This window comes from Drosophila bipectinata, unplaced genomic scaffold (genome assembly GCF_030179905.1).
Source record: "Drosophila bipectinata strain 14024-0381.07 unplaced genomic scaffold, DbipHiC1v2 scaffold_58, whole genome shotgun sequence".
NCBI classification, from domain to species: domain Eukaryota; kingdom Metazoa; phylum Arthropoda; class Insecta; order Diptera; family Drosophilidae; genus Drosophila; species Drosophila bipectinata.
Window position 1 is genome coordinate 125104 of NW_027222982.1, and position 22810 is coordinate 147913.

The window sequence follows — 22810 nt, forward strand, 5'->3', positions numbered from 1 at the left end:
CTGGTTTGATGCTGTTGTGGAAGGGGTTCCTACACAAAGTTTGTCTATCGTGTCGACCATTACTATCGTTATTGGAATTATATTCCTTGTGAAGCGTCTATTATCATTGTTGTTAAAATTTTGCTGTCGCTGTGTAAAGCGACTATTATTGTCGTTGTTGGTGTTATCATGTCGTGGTTTAATTCGACCTGTCCGTACTCGTACGCTTTCTCGATTGTCTCTGGTCTTTGATTCCTAATGGCTGACCTAAGTGGGTCCTTTAATCCAACTAAGAAAGTATTTAGGCAGAATCTGTCATACTGTTCCCGTTTGACTGTGAGTGAGTGTTCACTAGGGTCTGCTTCTCTGGCCAGGGACATTAATTCGCTTCTTATTTTGGTGGCTGTGTAATATAGTTTTCCCATACTGAGTCCGTCCGGAAGATTATGTAGCTCTCTAACAAGCATTTCTTCTGTTTTTTTGCTAGAGTATAGTCGCTTGAGGTTTGCTTTGATATCATCCCAACTGATGAGTACATCGCAGACACTCAGGGCCTCGTCCGCCCTGCCTTTATCTTGTCACGGATAGTTCCCAGTAAGTACTGTCCGCAAGTTGCTTGGTCTACTGATCCGGCTAACAAAAGTAGTTGATCTACTCTACTTATGAATCTATCAAGGTTGTCAGGTGGGCCTTCGTAGGTGGGTAGTTAATGAACAAGGGCAAGTAGTTGTTGTAGATTCAGGCTTGTGTTTGAGGGAGTTGATGAATTGCCAAGGATGGGACTTAGTAGCCCTGATGCGTTACCGGAATCCATAGCGTTGGTAGGAATATTGTTTTGGGGATTGAACTAGCTGGTCTTTCTCTTTTGTTTCTATCGCTTTCCTTTTCTCAGATAGACTGGCCTCGCTCTTTAGATCTAATCTGCCCCTAACTGTGTTACTAGTGGTGACTGTTTTTCATGTATTGAGAAAAAAAAAACTGGCTATATTGAAGTATGGTAATGCTACGTATGTAATGTATATAGAATAGTAATAATATGTAAAGTAGTAACTATATATATGTAAATTAATTATATGTGTATGTATTTTTGAAGTATAGTATAAATTAGGATAAATTTGCCACACGGCTTCGTTTGTGTATTAATGTGGTTAAATAGTGTACTATAATATGTGATTCTATGTACATATATGTATGTATTCTTTACAAAGCAAAAGGAAAACCTGTAGTTTTGCTGCTTCCCTGTGTTTAGTGTAAGTTGTATGCCATTCCTTGTTTCCTGCAGTGTTTCCTTCCACCTTGTTGTTGTATGCGATTTAGTAAATATACAAATAAATATATATTATTTTTCTTTTTATTTTTTTATTTAGAGGTTAGTGAACACGTGCCAACAATAAAAGTTATGCTGTTCATGGAATGCTTGTTGTTTTCTCTTCTTTTTCTTATTATTATTATTATTATTTATTTTTTTTTATTTTATTTTATTATATATTTTTTTTTTTTTTTTTTGACATATAATATAGAAATAGAATGTATACCATTTTCTTCCAATTTATTTTATTATTCTTTAGTGTGTAGTGCAAAAAGGGAATTCAACAATGTACAAGCCAAACGGCACCAAGTGTCACTCCGCCACTCCGGCGCGTAATCGGCTCATGGCGGCAGCCACTGCACAACGATGCAACAAGAGTTTCACAAGCGGCGTAACACAAATACATACATGTTTGCCTGATATTTGCCGAAGGGAACAGTATAATATTTGTGCAGGTTTAATTTATTCTACCATTTTTGTTTTTTTCTTTAGTTTTAGTATTCTTGTTTATTTTTTTTATTTTGCAGCTGCACAGAGGAAGCACTCAGCCGCGTTTGTGCAGGAAGCCACCTTGTGACCTGGCTTTCCGCATCTGAAACACCAGTCGCTTTAAGCCAGTTTGGAGTAAGCGGCGATGTGCCCGAAACTGAGGCATCTGAAGCAGCGACGCTGGGCCGTGCGCTCCCTGACCCTGCACATGGTCCATCCTATCCTAATCCTGCCTTCGGACAGGAAGGATAGGAGTGGATAGGGGATTCCACTCCCAAAAAGGCGACCTGGGTTCCAGAGTAGCCTGGGCGAAGGGACTTCACCCTGATGGCCTCCTCCTGTCCGGTCGTTCGAGCTTTAATAGCTGCCACTATTTCGTCCTATCTTTTTAACGTTTTGGCTAACATCATTAAGTTTGCCATCTTGCCGTCGGGTGACCAATTTGAGGACATCGCCGTATGTGGATCCTGCGTTCCCCGTTATTATGAGTACGTCGGCGCGGCTCTTTTTGCGCTGGCTTAGCTTGGCGTCCTTTTTACCATTTTGGTTTGCCCTGTTTGGTGGTGGCATCTCTCGTGGGCGTTTTGTCCTAGCTACTTGGCTGTACGACGCTCGCTCCGGTGAGTTCTGAGTAGCTTCTTTGACTCGAGAACTGCTGCAGCCAGGTGCATCCCCGCTGCAACTGCGCCTGGCCCTTCCTTCCTAATTCGGGGCAGTGATGTTCTGGTCTCTCAGCAGCTCCTGCAACTCCTTCAACCTCGCGAAAGAGTTCTTCATGACCTGGTTTATTGCTACGTACCTTTTGGACGTTCACCTTATTGCTACGTACCTTTTGGTCGTTCACCTTAGCCAAAAGGTCCTCCAGGATCGCGCCCATCTCGTCTATGGGGGTTAGCAGCATTTTTGATTTTTTCCCCGGTTGGGAATTTCCTGGCGGAGACTGCTCGTCCCGGTGCCTCTTCGGGGTGTGATCGCTCGCCGTCTGCTTGGGAGGGGTTCTCTTTATTTTATTTCCCCGCCCGAAAGCCTGCAGCTCCTCTAGGGTCTCACTTGTAGCTGTTGTTGGGTCACCGGCCTAATCTCAAAAAAAAAACTTTATTTTTGCTGTATGTATGTGAGTGGTGTGTGTGAAAGTATGTGCATGTGAAGATAGAAAGAACGGCACCAAGCAACCAAATAACCAAGAACCTATATTAACCACAGATCCTCTTAAAAAATGTAAAAAATTTCTTAAATATCTTAAATACCCCATACCCAACTTTTTTGCAGTTCCAGAGAACCTTAAATTTTAATTAATTATTTAAGATGACAAGATTATTTACTACATAAGTGAAATCATAGGATATAATAAACTTACAAATTTCTATATTTTAATCTTAAACGAGATTTTTGTTTTTTTTATTTTTATTCTCCGCTTTTGACTACTACGAAAATGGCGTCCTAACAGGCATCTGTTTCAGGTTTCAGACAACCATTTAGTTACAATTGTATCGCATGTCCCCCTGGAGCGACATGCGCCAATTTGGCAAAAACTTTTGACTTGGGCATCAAATTTACATAAATCAGCCGCACAGAATATCCCTGATTAACTACCTGAAGTACGGCCTGCGGTATTAGTCACAGAAATAATAGCTGACGCCATTTTGAGTCAATTCTGAACAGTCAGAATATCCAGAAAAATGAAACTCAAGCCAAATTGACGTTCAACTTAAAGTCATTTTCGATCGTTCAGTCATATGGCAGCTATTAGATATAGTCGACCGATCCTTATGAAATGTTGTTCCGACTTATATACTGCCAGCCCTCAAACCAGCCCTCAAAAAGCGCTGGTTGCCTTATAAGTTCAAATAAATAAAAATTTCGGATTCCTCCGATAAAAATGATTTTCTGCGACTATGGAAATAGCAGCTTTTGGCAGACAGAAGACTGATATCGTTTTATCGACTTGGAAGATGATGGGTAAAAACATGCTATTTTACTGTCCTACATTAGACCAATTATGTATAAATTGTCTGAAAAAAAAAGTTTTAAATGGCTTTGAAAGTGTGACCAAATAGACGAATTTTTTATCCGTTTTTATTATACCCTTGCAGAGGGTATTATAATTTTGTCCAAAAGTGTGCAACGCAGTGAAGGAGACATCTCCGACCCTATAAAGATATATATTCTTGATCAGGATCACCTCCTGAGTTGATATGAGCATGTCCGTCTGTCCGTTTCTACGCGAACTAGTCTCTTGGCTTTAAAGCTATCGTCTTGAAACTTTGCACAAACCCTTCTTTCCTTTGCACGCAGTATATAAGTCGGAACAACATTTCATAAGGATCGGTCGACTATATCTAATAGCTGCCATATGACTGAACGATCGAAAATGACCCAACTTACTAAGATGAAACTTAGTACAGATTCTATTTTTGGTCAGTTGATCGAACCTACCAATTTTCATAACGATCGGCTAACTATATCCTATAGCTGCCATATAACTGAACGATCGGAATAGAATCTTGCGACTTTTTTTTTAGTTTTTTTATTTTAATTAATTGGTTTTATTATGATGTAATTTTAAGGATCGGCCAAGTATATCCGATGTTTGCGATACATATGCGGTTTTAACTGCAAGGGTATATCAACTTCGGCTCCGCCCGAAGTTAGCTTTCCTTTCTTGTTTTTTGTTCTTGTTTTTTCTTTCATCCATTTTTATTTTTTATTGATCTGCTGATTTAATTTGTTATTAATTTGTACCCTATTGGACATCAGTGGTGTTGTATGTAGACGGTGAAGAAGCACTCTATGTCGGTCTGTTCCAGAGTGATGTAGTTCCTCTCGATGAAGTTGCACTCCGTAACCCATTGTAGGAGAACCTTCTTCCAGGTTCTCAAGTCCATGGCAGTGGAATGTATGAGTCAAGGATCGGTTCGAAACGGGAACATTCGGGAAATGTTTTCTTTGACAACGCGTCGTTTAATTCAAATACCGACATAAAAGAAATAAAATTTCTGAAAGGAGCACCATAAAGAAAGTTAGTCTGCGCTTCGATTGATCTTTGTATATAATCACTAAAAATATCCTATATGAACCACAGAACATTTTGAAAAATAAAAAAATTCCTTAAATATCTTAAATACCCCATACCCAACTTTTCCAGTTCCAGAGAACCTTAAAATTTAATTGATTATTTAAGATGACTAGATTATTTATTACATAAGAGAAACCGTAGGATATAATAAACTCATAAATTTCTATATTTTAATCTTAAATGAGAGAAAATTTGTTATTTTTATTCTTGGCTTTTGACTAATACGAAAATGGCGTCCTAACACGCATCTGCTTTATGCTCTGTTTCTGACAACTATTTGATAACAATTGTAACACATGTCCCCTGGAGCGGCGTGCGCCAATTTGCCCAAAACTTTTGACTTGGGCATCAAATTTATATAAATCAGCCGCATAGAATATCTTAAGAAAACGCATTCAAGAATTTATCAAAAGTATAAAACCTATGTTCTTTTTTTTTCATTAAAATTAAACAAATGAAAAAATACAACAACTATAAAAAGTATTTACTCCCTGAAGTACAGCCTGCGGTAGTAATCACAGAAATATAAGCTTACGCCATTTCGAGTCACTTGGGAACTAGAGCTGCAAATCATCGATGGTAGCCCCATCGATAGTATGATAGTTTGCGGACTAAGCCTCGATACTATCTTGATACTATCGCTCATACATATATAAACATTAGGGGTATTCATGTAAAACCAACATAATTAAAATAATTTTTTTACCCCTATTATAATGGTTTTCCATGAATACCCCTGTTTTAATTAAAAACGCATTTAGTTTAAATCAGAGGTCGGCACGGCCCTATCCCGAGGGCATAGGAAATGTCTCTGCCCGAGCTCTGCCACACACACACAGTGTAAATGTGTGAAACGTCACACTATGAGGCCACTGACCACTTTTTGTGGCCATAAGTCATTTCTGAAAAGTCCTTAAAAAAAGGATCTAATGACGTCATTACCTTAAGGTAACATCAAGCTTCAATGATCCATAACAGAAACGTTAACAGAGAAAGTCACTGTTACGTTATTAACTGTCAAAGTTCACTGTTAGTGCCGATAAAAAACAAGTGGTAGATTAGCAAAATATTTGTTTTTTTTAAGAGAGTTTTTAGTGGACTAAAAGGATTTAAAACTTAAATGTTTGATATGCAGTCGAACCAAAGGGGTTTGTACTAAGTGTTTGTGGGTGTCAATTGTGGGAATTGATCGTGTTGTTTTTGTAATGTGTGTATTTGTGTACCCCCTGAAAAGATAAAAGCTAAATTGAAGAGCTTTTTCTAAATGGAGTAAACAAAAAAATTTAACCTAGTTTAAACTTAATATTTGTACTGTTTTGTAGTGTCTTTCGTCCTCTTTCAAATGAATGTAGTCTTAAACTTCACATGTTTCAACTTTGTTTTGGGAAAGCTTTACATCATCTGCATACATAAGAACTAGAGAGTTCGTTAAAGCAGGGGGCAAGTCGTTTATAAAAAGCGTAAATAATAACGGGCCAAGATGACTTCCTTGAGGGACGCCGGATGTAGCACGGGACTGTATGTTTTTAATTAAGACTCTTTGTGTCTTTCCATCTAGGTAGCTGGAGATCCACGTTAAGAGGTCTTTACGAAAACCAAGCATATTCAGTTTACTCAACAAGAGTGAGTGATTAACTGAATCAAATGCTTTGCTGAAGTCTGTGTAAATTACATCGGTTTGATATCCCTTACAAAAGCCATCTATGACAAAGGATGTCAACTCCAATAAGTTTGTGTTGGTGGAGCGACGCTTAATAAAGCCATGCTGACAAGGAGTGATAATCGAAGAGCAAAGGTGTTGCAAATGAGGGATAATTAATTTTTCAAATAACTTTGGAATTGCCGACAACTTAGAGATGCCTCTGTAGTTGGAAGCCTCAGACTTTTTCCCTTTTTTATGTAGGGCAATTATGAATGATTCCTTCCACTTAAGGCGAAAAATCGAGGTTTCCAAAGATAAGTTGAAAAGTCTAAGAAGAGGTTTGCACAGAGCACTGGCACAGTATTTTAGCACAGAGCCTGGTACTCCATCGGGGCCTGGCGAATAAATGGGTTTTACCCTTAAAAGACCAGATAATAAGTTGTTCTCAGAAAAAAACGGACAGAAAATAAGATTTGCTGCTTGAATGTTATATGCGTAAGGCTGATCAGTCAATTTAGGAGGAGAATAAGTTGTTTGAAAAAATTCTGCGAATAGATCGGCAATGGCCTGATCCGAAGTCGCAGAAGAATTTTCAAACGTAAGCAGGGGTGAAAAAGATACGTGTTTACGCTAAGTGTTTGCAAAATTATAAAACTGCTTTGGATCCTGAGTAAATTGAATCCGGCAGCGGTCAATATAATTCCTATAACATTCAGCGTTATGCACGGTAAAATTTGACCGAGCTAGTAGGTATCTTGAGAAATCAACACTACTGCAGGTTTTTTTTATATTTAAGTAAAAGCTTATTTTTTTTATTTTTTTAGGTTAGTGAGGCACCTTGTAAACCAAGGAGGATTTGTTGAAGCGGACGGATATTTAAAAGGCACACATGAGTCAAAAAATTTATTTAAAGCAGAGGTCGGCACCCCAATACATTGATATGATTTTACCGCATTAGTGTTAGTAACGTATAGCAGAAAGTAGGCTTTGAGCATGACGTTTCACACATTTATACTGTGTGTGTGTGGCAGAGCTCGGGCAGAGAAATAGGGCCGTGCCGACCTCTGATTTAAAGTAAAATAAAATTTTTCTAAAGTGACGTAAAGATCAGTGCATGCCAGAATATCGGACCAATCGTATGTATCGATAAGGCTATTAGGTTTCTGAAAATCAGCTTTACGGAAGCAGCGAATCTTATTTGCCACGCATAGTGACTCTATATAGGGACATAGTGACTCGATACCAGGAATAGTTTCGATAGAGACCTCCAGCGTGGGGTGATAAGGACCCTCTGGGGTTGAAAGGGGAAAGCTCTGGAGAGAGCGGTGCAATCAGGATCAGATACAAAACATAAGTCTAAAAGCCGACGACGAATTTCTAACATGGTTAATCTGACCTAGGGACATGTCAAACATGCCCGCGGTGAAGTCATGGTGAGTGATAAGTGACAAAGATGGTGAGTTATCGAGTTGGTCACGATCCGTCATAAGATTAAAGACGTGTCAAAAAGCGGACAAATGCTGCCAATATGTAGGCCGTTCAGACATAGGCGGTATATATGAACATGTAATGTATATTTCACGGACATAGTGATTTTAACGCAAGTAGAGTTAGAGTCTACCGAAATGAGGACTCCACCCCCCTTCGCTGAGGTCGATCCCGTCTAAAAGTGATGTACTTACTTGGAAAAACTTCGGGGCTAAAGATCTCCGGCTTTAACCAAGTTTCTGATAGGAAGAACTATCAGAGTATAGTTTAGGGAGTTTGCTATGGAGCATGATAGGTAAGTGTTAGTGATGATACTAGTTTTTTGGGTTAGTGGCTGATGTTCTTGGACGAAAAGATTCTCCGGCCAAAAAATGGGAGAACAAATCGTCTTGAACATCAGCGCGGGCACACGAATCTTGAAAGAAGATATGCGCCTTGTATAATTATATTTAAATATTTGTATGTCCTCCACCCTTATATCGGCTTTTGTTTTGGCTTTGATATAAGCCGAGATATCAATCTCTGAAGTATCAGGGGCAAGCCGAGAAACAAATATATGTTTCGATGGAGGAATCACCTGTAAGGGTTTGGGTGTCGCAGGTACGAGAACTGCAGCATCAGTCGGTGCCGGTGGACTGTGGTGGACTATGGAATACCCTTTTGGGTGACTCTAATGGTGGTTTCGTTCCCTAGGACCTGTGGCATCACTTAAAGGGATGCCATGGCGGACATATCGGACAATTGCTCATTATCCCTGAGAAATTCGGACGCATTTTTTCTCAGTTCTAGCCCTTGGGGTATAAGCGGCTGCATTAATGTCGGCTGATCAGGCTGAGGCGGATCAGAAACAGCGGATTTCTTAAGCTGAAGGCCACTAAACTGAGTGTCCAGCGTACAGAGCTGGTCATTGATTTTACGAAAACCAGTGATCAGCTCTTTAAATCCACTATTGGGCTGAGCAGACCGAAATGCTTACCTTGCACAGCACGACAATTTTCACAACAATAATGTATCCCAGACCTACGGGAAATGGCATCCGAAACTGATGCAGTGAAACGGCACACTTGGCATGTACGACGTTCTCACATAGCCAGCAATGGATGGCAGGCTGGGATGAGGAAATTGTCTTGTTACAAGACTTAATGGCACAGACAAGCAGTGAAACGGCACACTTAGCATGTACGACGCTCTCACATAGCCAGCAATGGATGGCAGGCTGGGATGAGGAAATTGTCTTGTTACAAGACTTAATGGCACAGACAAGTTTAAATTCCATTTTATTAAAACTTTTTTTTTTATTTAATAAAACAAAAATTAATATTTAAAAAGTTAAAAAACACAATACCTTGAACCACTGTGCCAAATAGGAAGCCGAAGCGAGAGCTTTGAATAGTGCAAAAGAGAAATGCAGAAATAGAGATAAGCCGGGGAAGAAGCAGAGCTGAGCTATGCTTGGAATAGAATTTAGACAAATTATTAATTCGACTCCAAATATACCACAGCACTCGCGAAGCGATACGGCTTAGGCTTTAAGATTGTTAAGATTCACAAGATTTAGTTCACATGTACAGGGTTGCCCATATTCGACGGACACATGTTTTTTTTTTTTAAATCAAAGAAAAAAATAAAAATTTGGCGGTTGGCAATCTTAATCATTTAATTTGTTCCAAGTAGATTTGTTTACATCAATTTTTGAATATGATGTCTTTCAAATGGCCGCCTCTGGCGTTGATGGCGTATTGTGCCCTTTTTGCAGCATTTTCCATCGTTTTCGCCAACATTTCGGCCGGAATAGCGGCTATTTCTTCACGAATTGTCCTTGAGCCCTTCTAGGGTCCTTGGCTTGTTAACGTAAACCTTTGACTGAGAACGGCGTTTTCGGGATGTTCTTGGGGACCTCTCAACACTGACTCGTACGGCAGTGATATTCTCGTCCGATCGCCTTGGTTGACTTTTATTTGGCCTCTTCGGATTAGAAAGAGCCTCACCAGTCGTAAATTTTTCGTATAAACGCTTAATGGTGTTCTTAGAAGGCGCACTTTTCACATTTTTTAATTTTTTAAAAGCACGTTGAGTTTTTACAATGGACTTGTTCCGTTGAATGTAAATTTCAACTATTTGAGAGCGCTCGCGTGGCGTGTATTGTTCCATGGTAAAAATCTGCTTGGACTGACGCTTCAAACGCGGTATGTCATTAAGCGATCCGCCATCTCTGTCAAAAGTTATGGCGTCGTCAGATGGGTCCGTCGAATATGGGCAACCCTGTATGTAAACACCGGTTTACCAATATTTATAATAAAAAGCAGTGCGCACAAAAAAAAACACGACCGTTCGCTTAAGAGAAAGAGAGGGAAGTTTATGATGGAATTTTATGATGAAATATTATAATAGGTAATATAATATTTTTTTTAATAATACATTTAATAATTAATAATAATAATTATAATTAATAATTAATTAATTAATAATACAAATACATTTTCATAAGACATATTCATTTTTTTATTATAAACTTAAATCCGAAAACCAAACCGAAATATCTCGTTTCGTTTTTCGGCCACAAAAAGTGGTCGTTGGCCCCATAGTGCGTCATGCTCACAGCCTACTCTCTGCTATTCGGAACTAACACTAATGCGTTAAAATCATATCAATGTATTGGGGTGCCGACCACTGCAGTGCACTGGAAAATTCTAATCAGCGGAGCAACATGTCCCACGAATCAGAAGCGACAATGATCGTCTCGTCAGACGAGAGCGATACCCGTCGTTCGCGCCACGGTGGAGGAGCGGCGCCGGAGCGAAGTGCTGGAGCTCCGGAGGAGAGCCGAAAGGTGCCGCCAGTGACAAGGGGCGATGGTCACCGTCGCGGACATGGCCAGGAAGAGGGCCCGAGGAGGCGGAAAGAGGGGGTCAACCACCGGTCATCAACCTGGCAGCCCAATGGAATGTCGCCAGGATCAGTACGGGGGGTTGGGGGAAATGTGAAAGCCAGTTACCGTGGGTTCCGGAATCCACGTGGAACGTAACGGTGCCCGGTGAAGGGGTAAATGCCGCCACACGGCGTTGAGTTGGAGGACCGCCTGTGGAGAATCCGCCATTCAAGTGTTAGAGCGTTTCTAAAAAGGATTCGGCTTTGTTTGAGTTAAGGGACCGCCTTTGGAGAGTCCGACAGCCAAATGCAAGGAGAGCGAGTAGATAAATAAGGAAAGGATCCATTGCTGGACTTTACTCTAAAAACCCAGGGTTGTGTAGTCGAGTTGGTTCATTCCCGAACACAGCAGGTAGCCTTGCAAGGAAGTGAGGAAAGGATACGTCTGGCGTACGTCTGGCGTATCGGCCGACTCGAGAACTCGCGCCCAAGTCAAAGACCGAGTGAGAACACCCCGGTCACCAGCCCCGCCACTACAAACTCGGGTTCGGCGGCGCGTATGCACGGTGTCCCGGTGTAGCGGGAGCGCGACGTAGGGTCAGTCATACGACGACTTCCAATCCTGGAACCGGAGCGGATACACCAGTGCACTGGTTCAAATTCAAATGAGATCTTTTTAGTTCATATTTGGAAGGAGAAATTAAATCACATTTCTTTGGTTAAAAACCAATTTTTGTTGAAAAATAACAGTTTGTTAACGGTTTTTGGCTTCAGGGACGCCCCTCGGTCACAGATTGTTAGGCCCGCTTTGGAAAACATCCTTTACGATTCTGTCGAGGTTGCCGGAATGCAGAGCCCCTGCTTAGCGCGTATAACCAATTCGGGCATCTCTAATTAATGTTGCTGCAATTATAAACATTTTAAATTTTACCTTCCAGTACTCCAATGGGTCCTGATTTTCATCAATGTTCATTTTCTAGAAATTCTGCCGTATCTGAATTATTGACTCAACTTTGCTAGACCTCTGTTTTAACTCTATGTCTTGTTTTACAAACTTGAGGAGCGAAGATTTCGGTTTTGGTGGTTCCGGTGGTTAAAATGGGTTCCTTGTTGGTATGGGGTAGAGGAGAAAGTATTTTTTCTAGCAGAGATACGGCTTGCACCGCATTAAACCTGAAACCTGGGACCTGAAACCCTTTTTTTTTAACCGAGGGTCTAAAATTGTAGCCAACCGAGTGGAGGACCTTTTTTTTAAAGGGAAAAGTTCAGGAGCTGATGTTTTTCAGGAGCTGATGAACAAGGACATACTCGATTTATATATGGTATACATCCATATATTATATTTAATATATATTATATATATTTAAACACGCTGAGACTGCAGAGAAATGTTTGCAAAAGATGGCACTTGGGGATGGCAAAAGAGCTGGGGCGTTTGGCCTGAACGTCAAGTGGCGAAAATGTCACTTCTTGCCTTAACCAAGGAACATGTTTTGGAAATTTTACACCAGAGAAACTTAAACTGAGTTAAACACAGGCGCATCAAAATACGGGTTTGCAGCGGTATTTATGCAGTGGTTCGATGTCAAACTCTACCCTATCGAGTATTGGAGCAAGAAGACAGCAGGAGCTGAGTCCCGCCAGCACAGCTATATCCTGGAAGCCAAAGCCGTGTATCTATGTTGATCATCGTGCTCCCATGGATGTCACTGGAAAACAAACAATACATATTTGCTCATTCACAAGGTTTATATGGCTTCTTCCTAAGAAGACTGGAAGCTGCGAGGAATCGCTGAAGAAGATTGAGACTTGGGCTGAAATTTTTGTCAACCCAGTGCGGATAGTTTCGGACAGAGGCTCTGCTTTCACAGGCAACTTGTTTACGGATCACATGAAGAGAAACGGTATCAAAAATGATCTTGTCGATTATTTCTAAGATGATCAGGCAGATGATCCAACCAAGTGGTTTAAGGAAATGCCTGAGGTGAAGAGAGCTGTTAATTCCCACGTACATGCGTCTACTAAGAAGTCACCATTTAAGCTAATGTTTGGTGTGAAGATGAACAATAAACCAACCAGTCGTATTCTACAGCTTCTAGATGAGGAGATGTATTCAAACTTCGACGAGCAACGGTAGCAACTTAGAAAAGATGCAAAGATCGAGATTCAACGTGGACAGGAATCCTACAAAAAGAACTATGAACTAAGGCGTAAACCAGAACTCAATTATAAAGTTGGAGACTTATACTATATAAGTTTGAGACTATACGCCGTTGCTATACGTCGGGCAGGTAAAAAACTGGCTGAAGAATATCTGGGACCGAATGATACATCAAAACATTGTAACAAGAAGATGTAACAACAGCAGCAGTATAACAGTATGAAAATCAGAGATATGGCAGCAGTGTGAATATCAGCAGGTATGGCAGCAGTGTGAATATCAGCAGGTATGGCAGCAGTGTGAAGGTCAGCAGTATGGCAACTTTAGAAAATCGTCGGTAGGGCAGCATCTAGGAAGCAGCAACAGCAGGGAGACGACAAAAAGCAGAAGCAGAAAGCAGATCCTAATTTTAAAATATAAGGAATTAGAACTTGTAACATTACATGTACACAACTATCTCTAAAAAAACTGAGTGGAGTTCACAACTCTCCTCACATACATATTAGTGACCTTTTCCATTCACCCACATGACCAGGGTGTTGCCAATGACAGCCACAATACAGATGCCGCCATAGAAAATGGACAAAAGTGCCACAATCTCTCTCGGTACTGTTCACTTCAATAAAAACAAGAAAGGAAAATTAACTTCGGGCGGAGCCGCAGTTGATATACCCTTTCAGTTAAAAGCGGATATAAATCGCAAACAAAGGATATAGTTGGCCGATCCTTATGAGAATATAATAATATAACCCAATTTATAATAATATAAAGTCTAAAAAAAAGTCCCGAACTTCTATCTTCAAAAATACCAAAGTTGGTATTTCTAAAAAAAAAATATTTCAGATCGTTCAGTTATATGGCAGCTGTAAGATATAGTCGGCCGATCGTCGGATTAACTGACCAAAAATATAATCTATACCAAGTTTCAGCTTTCTATCTTCAAAAACACGCTTGCGCGCTTGCCCACTGGGCCCCCCCGACGAAAGGCTTTCAGGGCCCCTCTTGCTGAAAGTTACACCTTCGATTTCTTTCTTGTATGGGGTGACAGGGGGGCCCTGGAAAAATTTTGCCCACTGGGCCTTTTTTCTTTAAATCCGCCACTGACAAAATTATAATACCCTCGCAAGGGTATAAAAAGCCTTGAAATTTTTAGAACATAGTATTTTTTATGCTATTCTTTTTTTTTATGCTTTTTTATGCTGTTTTTTTGTCAGTGAATCTTTCCAGTCTGACAATTTCCGATTAATTCAGGTTCCAGTTGTTACTCAGTCAGGACAAAACGCGACAGGATTGACAGGATCTGAAAATAAAACTCATGAATGAGGCAAGATCAAAGCACTAAGGCCGGTCTACCAGAACGTCAAGAAACTTGTCAATATTTTTATTGATGATATATCAAGTCAAGTGTCCCCGAGTAATTCCAGGAAGGGATTACAAGCCGGCTTACCGAATTCCGCCTCTTCCGGGCTGGAAGTAGACTCGCGATTCCTCCTCGAATAGCTCCATTGCCATAGCACAGTTTTGATTATTTTTTTTGGCGAGTCGGTGTATCCTAATTAGGATTTACCCCCAAAGCTGCACCTTAAAATTGTAGCTTGTTTCAACTATTGTTTATGAGCCGCAGTTCATCTTGTGTGGAAACATTGTCCTGAATCTTGAAGAAAAGGAAAATGGAAACCATAAATTCCTTTTTTGAAAACTCCTTTTTTATACCCTTGCAGAGGGTATTATAATTTTGTCCAAAAGTGTGCAACGCAGTGAAGGAGACATCTCCGACCCTATAAAGTATATATATTCTTGATCAGGATCACCTCCTGAGTTGATATGAGCATGTCCGTCTGTCCGTCTGTCCGTCTGTCCGTCTGTCCGTCTGTCTGTCTGTCTGTCTGTCCGTTTCTACGCGAACTAGTCTCTCAGTTTTGAAGCTATCGTCTTGAAACTTTGCACACACCCTTCTTTTCTTTGCACGCAGTATATAAGTCGGAACGGCCCGGATCGGCCGACTATATCCTATAGCTGCCATATAACTGATTGATCGGAAATGGTATAACTTTGGTGTTTTTAGAGTTAGAGAGTTCAAATTTGACATGAGAGCTATTTTTGGCAAATTATTGTGACATGCCAAATTTCATAAGGATCGGCCGACTATATCTTATAGCTGCCATATAACTGAACGATCGGAAATGGTACTTGGTAGAAATATCAACTTTCGTATTTTGGAAGATAGAAGTTTGGGACTTATTTTAGATTTTGTATTTTAGTAAATTGGTTTTATTATGATGTAATCATAAGGATCTGCCAACTATATCCGATGTTTGCGATATATATCCGGTTTTAACTGCAAGGGTATATAAACTTCGGCTCCGCCCGAAGTTAGCTTTCCTTTCTTGTTAGAGCATAAAAATCGAAAATCTTATACCTTGAAAAAGTACATTTTTTGTTAAAACCGTTGCCATTTTTTTTTTAATAAATATTTTAACAAATCCTTCGTTTCCGGACTAGGCAATACAATGTACTAACGAAATTTTTATGAATTTTTTATTTCGGATGAACCGTTCTCGGGATATGATGTCCACCGCAAGACACCATTGAAAAAAGACGATCTTGGAATTCGGCTATAACATTTTTATTATTTTATATTTTTTTTATAAAAAAAAGAAACATGTACTAAACAACGACGGTAAAACATTTTGAATAAATATTTTCAATGGTGTCAAAAAAATCTATAAAATTTAATTACAACTAAATTTGTAATTAAAATGCGCGGTACAACTGTATATAGCCCCTTAACGGTGAATCCAGAAACACAATAAACTTTTATTTCCATTTCTATTGTTAAAATTGAAATATAACTCTTATTCTCAGTTTTTATAATAATAATTAAAAATAAGAATTATTTTTCAATTTTTAAAATAAAATTAAAAATAAAAATTATGATTCAATTTATATTATAACAAGAAAGGAAAGCTAACTTCGGGCGGAGCCGAAGTTTATATACCCTTGCAGTTAAAACCGGATATATATCGCAAACATCGGATATAGTTGGCCGATCCTTATGGGAATAGGAATATATAATCCAATTTATTACAATACAAAATGTAAAAAAAGTCCCAAACTTCTATCTTCAAAAATACGAAAGTTGATATTTCTAACAAATACCATTTCCGATCGTTCAGTTATATGGCAGCTATGGGATATAGTCGGCCGATCCTAATGAAATTTGGTAGCTTGGATTAACTGACCAAAAATAGAATCTGTATTAAATTTCAGCTTTCTATCTTCAAAAACACGAAAGTTGGGTCATTTCCGATCGTTCAGTTATATGGCAGCTATAAGATATAGTCGGCCGATCCTTATGAAATTTGGCATGTCGTAATTTGTTGCCAAAAATAGCTCTCATGTCAAATTTGAACTCTGTAACTCTAAAAACACCAAAGTTATACCATTTCCGATCAATCAGTTATATGGCAGCTATAGGATATAGTCGGCCGATCCGGGCCGTTCCGACTTATATACTGCGTGCAAAGGAAAGAAGGGTGTGTGCAAAGTTTCAAGACGATAGCTTTAAAACTGAGAGACTAGTTCGCGTAGAAACAGACAGACGGACAGACAGACGGACAGACGGACAGACGGACAGACGGACATGCTCATATCAACTCAGGAGGTGATTCTGATCAAGAATATATATACTTTATAGGGTCGGAGATGTCTCCTTCACTGCGTTGCACACTTTTGACCAAAATTATAATACCCTCTGCAAGGGTATAAAAATTGAAAATAAAAATTGAATGCGAATTACTTCTTAACCAAGTAGACTATTAAAAAAACGGTTAACATATTTATGATCTGTAGCGCAGTACCTTTCAAATTATGTACCGAATGTCCTTAAAGGACATAGGCATTACAGGATTCCTTAATAATTTAATAAATAACACTGTTCATTACAAAAGGAAGACACGATTATGTGAATTATGTGAAGAAAAATTTTTAAACAATTGCATTTGCAATGACAATAAAGAGTAAACAGGTCCTAAAAATGTTTTTGAAAAATTTAACCGATCTTATAATTACTTTTTAATGATTTATCAACTTGTCATGTTTGTGAAATCACTGTAAAAGAGGAGATAAAAAATATGTATGCTTTATGAGGTCTGGCACGGTATCTTCTGCTGGTGCGTGTTGTTTGCCAATAACACCTCAACATAATATAAGTAGCAGAAATGCAAAATCAAATTGAATTATTGAGGAATCCTGTAATATGTCCTTTAAGGACATTCGATACATCATTTGAAAGGTACTGCGCCACAGATCATAAATATGTTAACCGTTTTTTAATAGTAATTTTAATTAATCATAAGTTTTATTTTAAATTTTTGTAATAAAAATTAAATCACAGTTTTTATTATTAATTTTATTGTAATTTTATTTTAAAAACAAGAAAGGAAAGCTAACTTCAGGTGGAGCCGAAGTCGATATACCCTTGCAGTTAAAACCGGAATATAGAATAGAATCTGTACCAAGTTCCAGCTTTCTATCTTCAAAAACACGAAAGTTGGGTCATTTCCGATCGTTCAGTTATATGGCAGCTATAGGATCGTCGGCCGATCCTTATGAAATTTGGTAGGTTGGATCAACTGACCAAAAATAGAATCTGTATTAAATTTCAGCTTTCTATCTTCAAAAACACGAAAGTTGGGTCATTTCAGATCGTTCAGTTATATGGCAGCTATAGGATATAGCACTCATGTCAAATTTGAACTCTCTAACTCCAAAAACACCAAAGTTATACCATTTCCGATCAATCAGTTATATGGCAGCTATAGGATATAGTCGGCCGATCCCGGTCGTTCCGACTTATATACTGCGTGCAAAGGAAAGAAGGGTGTGTGCAAAGTTTCAAGACGATAGCTTTAAAACTGAGAGACTAGTTCGCGTAGAAACAGACAGACAGACAGACGGACAGACGGACATGCTCATATCAACTCAAGTCGGAGATGTCTCCTTCACTGCGTTGCACACTTTTGGACAAAATTATAATACCCTCTGCAAGGGTATAATTATAATAATTACGTTTCCTGGATAAAAGTATGCAAAAATTCTTTACGGTAACTTTTATGACCGGCTGAAATAAATTGTTCCCAGAATATTTTCCCAGAATTCTATGGCATCCACCCACTCCCAAATTCTTTTGATGTTTTTTTTTTTGTGCCACCTTACGTATGGATAAATATTTGCCAAGGTATAATGCCCAGAGCTTAATAACAGGCAACCTCTCTTCGAAATTAGAATTTTTAGTAATCTTATTTTACTTGGGATCTCTAAAGCCAACAATCTCTCCCATTTCCTTGCTGAAGATAGTGTGCCAGCTTAGGATCTAATAGGATTTTCCAAGTGAGAACTACGATTTAGTACGGGAGTACGATTCACTTATTTTTTCTGAAGTTCGTGAGGTGAGTAGAAGCTTAAGAATAGAGCATGTAATTTTTATGGGCTCTGTTTGTCTCTTTGTTTACAAGTCCTTCGGACTTTTGGTTCTAAGCCTGACCTTTGGGGAGGCTTAGATTTTTACGGATTCTGGTTTGATTGCGCTTTTGGGATCCACGTATTCAGGGGTCTAGTCGTTATTTGAATAAATATTTGAATATTATCTATCTATTATTTGAATATTATCTAAATATTATCTAAATAAATCTAATATTATCTATTATCAAACGTGTCAAAAAGGTGAATAGAAATTTTTCCTTTTCTAAAGCTCTTAAACTTTGTATTTTTCCTTTTTCTGTACGTAATTATATCTCAGACAGTTTCAATTGCCAGCTTCAGGCCTCATTGATGGAAAGCCCCAACGGAAAATCAATTAAAAATTCATTATATTTGATTTTGAAGGTAAATGATTTTTTAGCACACAATCGTGTGGAACCAAAATTTAAAATTCTGTTGAAAGCACTTTTGAGGACACTTTCCCAAGGAAAAAGGGCCTGGGACATTTCCGCTGATTTGACTGTCGGCCCATCATTCAACCGGGTGGATCCTCATTCAAGTTTTCCTCCAATGCCCTTGACTATCTCATCCAGAAGTGTCCATCAAAGGTCCATGTTAAGTGTCTGTCATTATGGTCGCAGCTCCTTTGACATTATTTGCCTAATATCCTTGCGCAATATAATAGCAATTGCCGGCAATGTTTTGTTTGGCCTTTCCTCTTGTTTCTGCTACGAAAACTTGTCAAATATAAGCATAACCTTAAATCTTTTAAAATTAATAACACAATTAGGTCGTCAACAGCGATTGCCTTTTTGCCAGCAAGGGACTTCATTTTGACGAATCAGACAAAGTCGCCCTTGAAAGTTGTAATAGGTGTAGCAATGTGTAACAGAGATGCCAGTTAATAAAAAAGTTTATTGGGCATTCCTTTAACTTTTCTTTGTTATTTAAGGTATCACATAAAGGTACGGTATTATGGACTATATTTATACCCTTGCAGAGGGTATTATAATTTTGGTCAAAAGTGTGCAACGCAGTGAAGGAGACATCTCCGACCCTATAAAGTATATATATTCTTGATCAGGATCACCTCCTGAGTTGATATGAGCATGTCCGTCTGTCTGTCTGTCCGTCTGTCTGTCCGTCTGTCTGTTTCTACGCGAACTAGTCTCTCAGTTTTGAAGCTATCGTCTTGAAACTTTGCACACACCCTTCTTTTCTTGCACGCAGTATATAAGTCGGAACGGCCCGGATCGGCCGACTATATCCTATAGCTGCCATATAACTGATTGATCCGAAATGGTATAACTTTGGTGTTTTTAGAGTTAGAGAGTTCAAATTTGACATGAGTGCTATATCCTATAGCTGCCATATAACTGAACGATCGGAAATGACCCAACTTTCGTTTCGACCCAAAAAGACCCAACAACTTTTTGAAGATAGAAAGCTGAAATTTAATACAGATTCTACTTTTGGTCAGTTGATCCAACCTACCAAATTTCATTAGGATCGGCCGACTATATCCCATAGCTGCCATATAACTGAACGATCGGAAATGGTTTTTGGTAGAAATACCAACTTTGGTATTGTTAAAGATAGAAGTTTGGGACTTGTTTTAAATTTTGTATTATAATAAACTGGGTTATATTATCATATTCTCATAAGGATCGGCCACTATATCCGATGTTTGCGATATATATCCGGTTTTAACTGCAAGGGTATATCAACTTCGGCTCCGCCCGAAATTAGCTTTCCTTTCTTGTTGTGATTTGTTTTGATTTTATTTGGCCCATACAGACACTCGAAATCAGCTTGTGCTCAGTTATTAGGCTCTGGTGCAATGTATTTCTGAGATACTCGCATGTATCCGGCCGATACTTGCATTGAATTTGCTTTGCTTTTCTCGTTGTAATAAAAATTGAATCACAGTTTTTATTATTAATTTTATTGTAATTTCCTGGATAAAAGTATGCAAAAATTCTTTACGGTAACTTTTATGACCGGCTGAAATAAATTTTTCCCAGAATATTTTCCCAGAATTCTATGGCATCCACCCACTCCCAAATTCTTTTGGTGTTTTTTTTTGTGCCACCTTACGTATGGATAAATATTTGCCAAGGTATAATGGCCAGAACTTAATAACAGGCAACCTCTCTTCGAAATTAGAATTTTCCGTAATCCTATTTTACTTGGGATCTCTAAAGCCATCTCTCCCATTTCCTTGCTGAAGATAATGTGCCAGCTTAGGATCTAATAGGATTTTCCAAGTGAGAACTACGATTTAGTACGGGAGTACGATTCACTTATTTTTTCTGAAGTTCGTGAGGTGAGTAGAAGCTTAAGAATAGAGCATGTAATTTTTATGGGCTCTGTTTGTCTCTTTGTTTACAAGTCCTTCGGACTTTTGGTTCTAAGACCTTTGGGGAGGCTTAGATTTTTACGGATTCTGGTTTGATTGCGCTTTTGGGATCCACGTATTCAGGTGTCTAGTCGTTATTTGAATAAATATTTGAATATTATCTATCTATTATTTGAATATTATCTAAATATCTAAATAAATCTAATATTATCTATTATCAAACGTGTCAAAAAGGTGAATAGAAATTTTTCCTTTTCTAAAGCTCTTAAACTTTGTATTTTTCCTTTTTCTGTACGTAATTATTTCTCAGACAGTTTCAATTGCCAGCTTCAGGCCTCATTGATGGAAAGCCCCAACGGAAAATCAATTAAAAATTCATTATATTTGATTTTGAAGGTAAATGATTTTTTAGCACACAATCGTGTGGTACCAAAATTTAAAAATCTGTTGAAAGCACTTTTGAGGACACTTTCCCAAGGAAAAAGGGCCTGGAACATTTCCGCTGATTTGACTGTCGGCCCATCATTCAACCGGGTGGATCCTCATTCAAGTTTTCCTCCAATGCCCTTGACTATCTCATCCAGAAGTGTCCATCAAAGGTCCATGTTAAGTGTCTGTCATTATGGTCGCAGCTCCTTTGACATTATTTGCCTAATATCCTTGCGCAATATAATAGCAATTGCCGGCACTGTTTTGTTTGGCCTTTCCTCTTGTTTCTGCTACGAAAACTTGTCAAAAATAAGCATAACCTTAAATCTTTTAAAATTAATAACACAATTAGGTCGTCAACAGCGATTGCCTTTTTGCCAGCAAGGGACTTCATTTTGACGAATCAGACAAGGTCGCCCTTGAAAGTTGTAATAGGTGTAGCAATGTGTAACAGAGATGCCAGTTAATAAAAAAGTTTATTGGGCATTCCTTTCACTTTTCTTTGTTATTTAAGGTATCACATAAAGGTACGGTATTATGGACTATATTTATACCCTTGCAGAGGGTATTATAATTTTGGTCAAAAGTGTGCAACGCAGTGAAGGAGACATCTCCGACCCTATAAAGTATATATATTCTTGATCAGGATCACCTCCTGAGTTGATATGAGCATGTCCGTCTGTCCGTCTGTCTGTCCGTCTGTCTGTCCGTCTGTCTGTTTCTACGCGAACTAGTCTCTCAGTTTTGAAGCTACCGTCTTGAAACTTTGCACACACCCTTCTTTTCTTGCACGCAGTATATAAGTCGGAACGGCGCGGATCGGCCGACTATATCCTATAGCTGCCATATAACTGATTGATCGGAAATGGTATAACTTTGGTGTTTTTAGAGTTAGAGAGTTCAAATTTGATACAAGAGCTATTTTTGGCAAAATAATACGACGTGCCAAATTTTATAAGGATCGGTCGACTATATCCTATAGCTGCCATATAACTGAACGATCGAAAATGACCCAACTTTCGTGTTTTTGAAGATAGAAAGCTGAAACTTAGTACAGATTCTTTTTTTGATCAGTTGATCCAACCTACCAAATTTCATTAGGATCGGCCGACTATATCCCATAGCTGCCATATAACTGAACGATTGGAAATGGTTTTTGGTAGAAATACCAACTTTGGTATTGTTAAAGATAGAAGTTTGGGACTTGTTTTAAATTTTGTATTATAATAAACTGGGTTATATTATCATATTCTCATAAGGATCGGCCACTATATCCGATGTTTGCGATATATATCCGGTTTTAACTGCAAGGGTATATCAACTTCGGCTCCGCCCGAAATTAGCTTTCCTTTCTTGTTTTAAATTAATAAACATAAACATTTTTTAATTTCGTAATGGGAATATAAGTCCTTATTATACCAGTCATGATAAAATTATACAATTATGTATGATACCATGTATTATGATACCAGTAGCCCGTGTCCATGGCAACGAGAGAGCTAACTTGTTTATTGAACAGAACCTGGGTG

At 38.7% G+C, this 22810-nt stretch overlaps 1 long non-coding RNA gene across 4 annotated transcripts in view; it reads right to left on the reverse strand.

Moving 5' to 3' along the window:
- The window catches only part of LOC138927692 (uncharacterized), a 114217-nt gene that overhangs the window by 91223 nt on the left and 184 nt on the right, over positions 1–22810 (reverse strand). Inside the window, exons 2-4 of one of the 4 annotated variants that reach the window (XR_011444169.1) lie at positions 22736–22803; positions 14460–14666; positions 14200–14312 (exon numbers count right to left, since the gene is read on the reverse strand). This is a non-coding gene — a long non-coding RNA (uncharacterized lncRNA). Of the gene's footprint in view, positions 1–14199; positions 14313–14459; positions 14667–22700; positions 22804–22810 lie in introns of those variants that run through there. The other 3 variants (XR_011444168.1, XR_011444171.1, XR_011444170.1) reach the window with 3 other exon arrangements.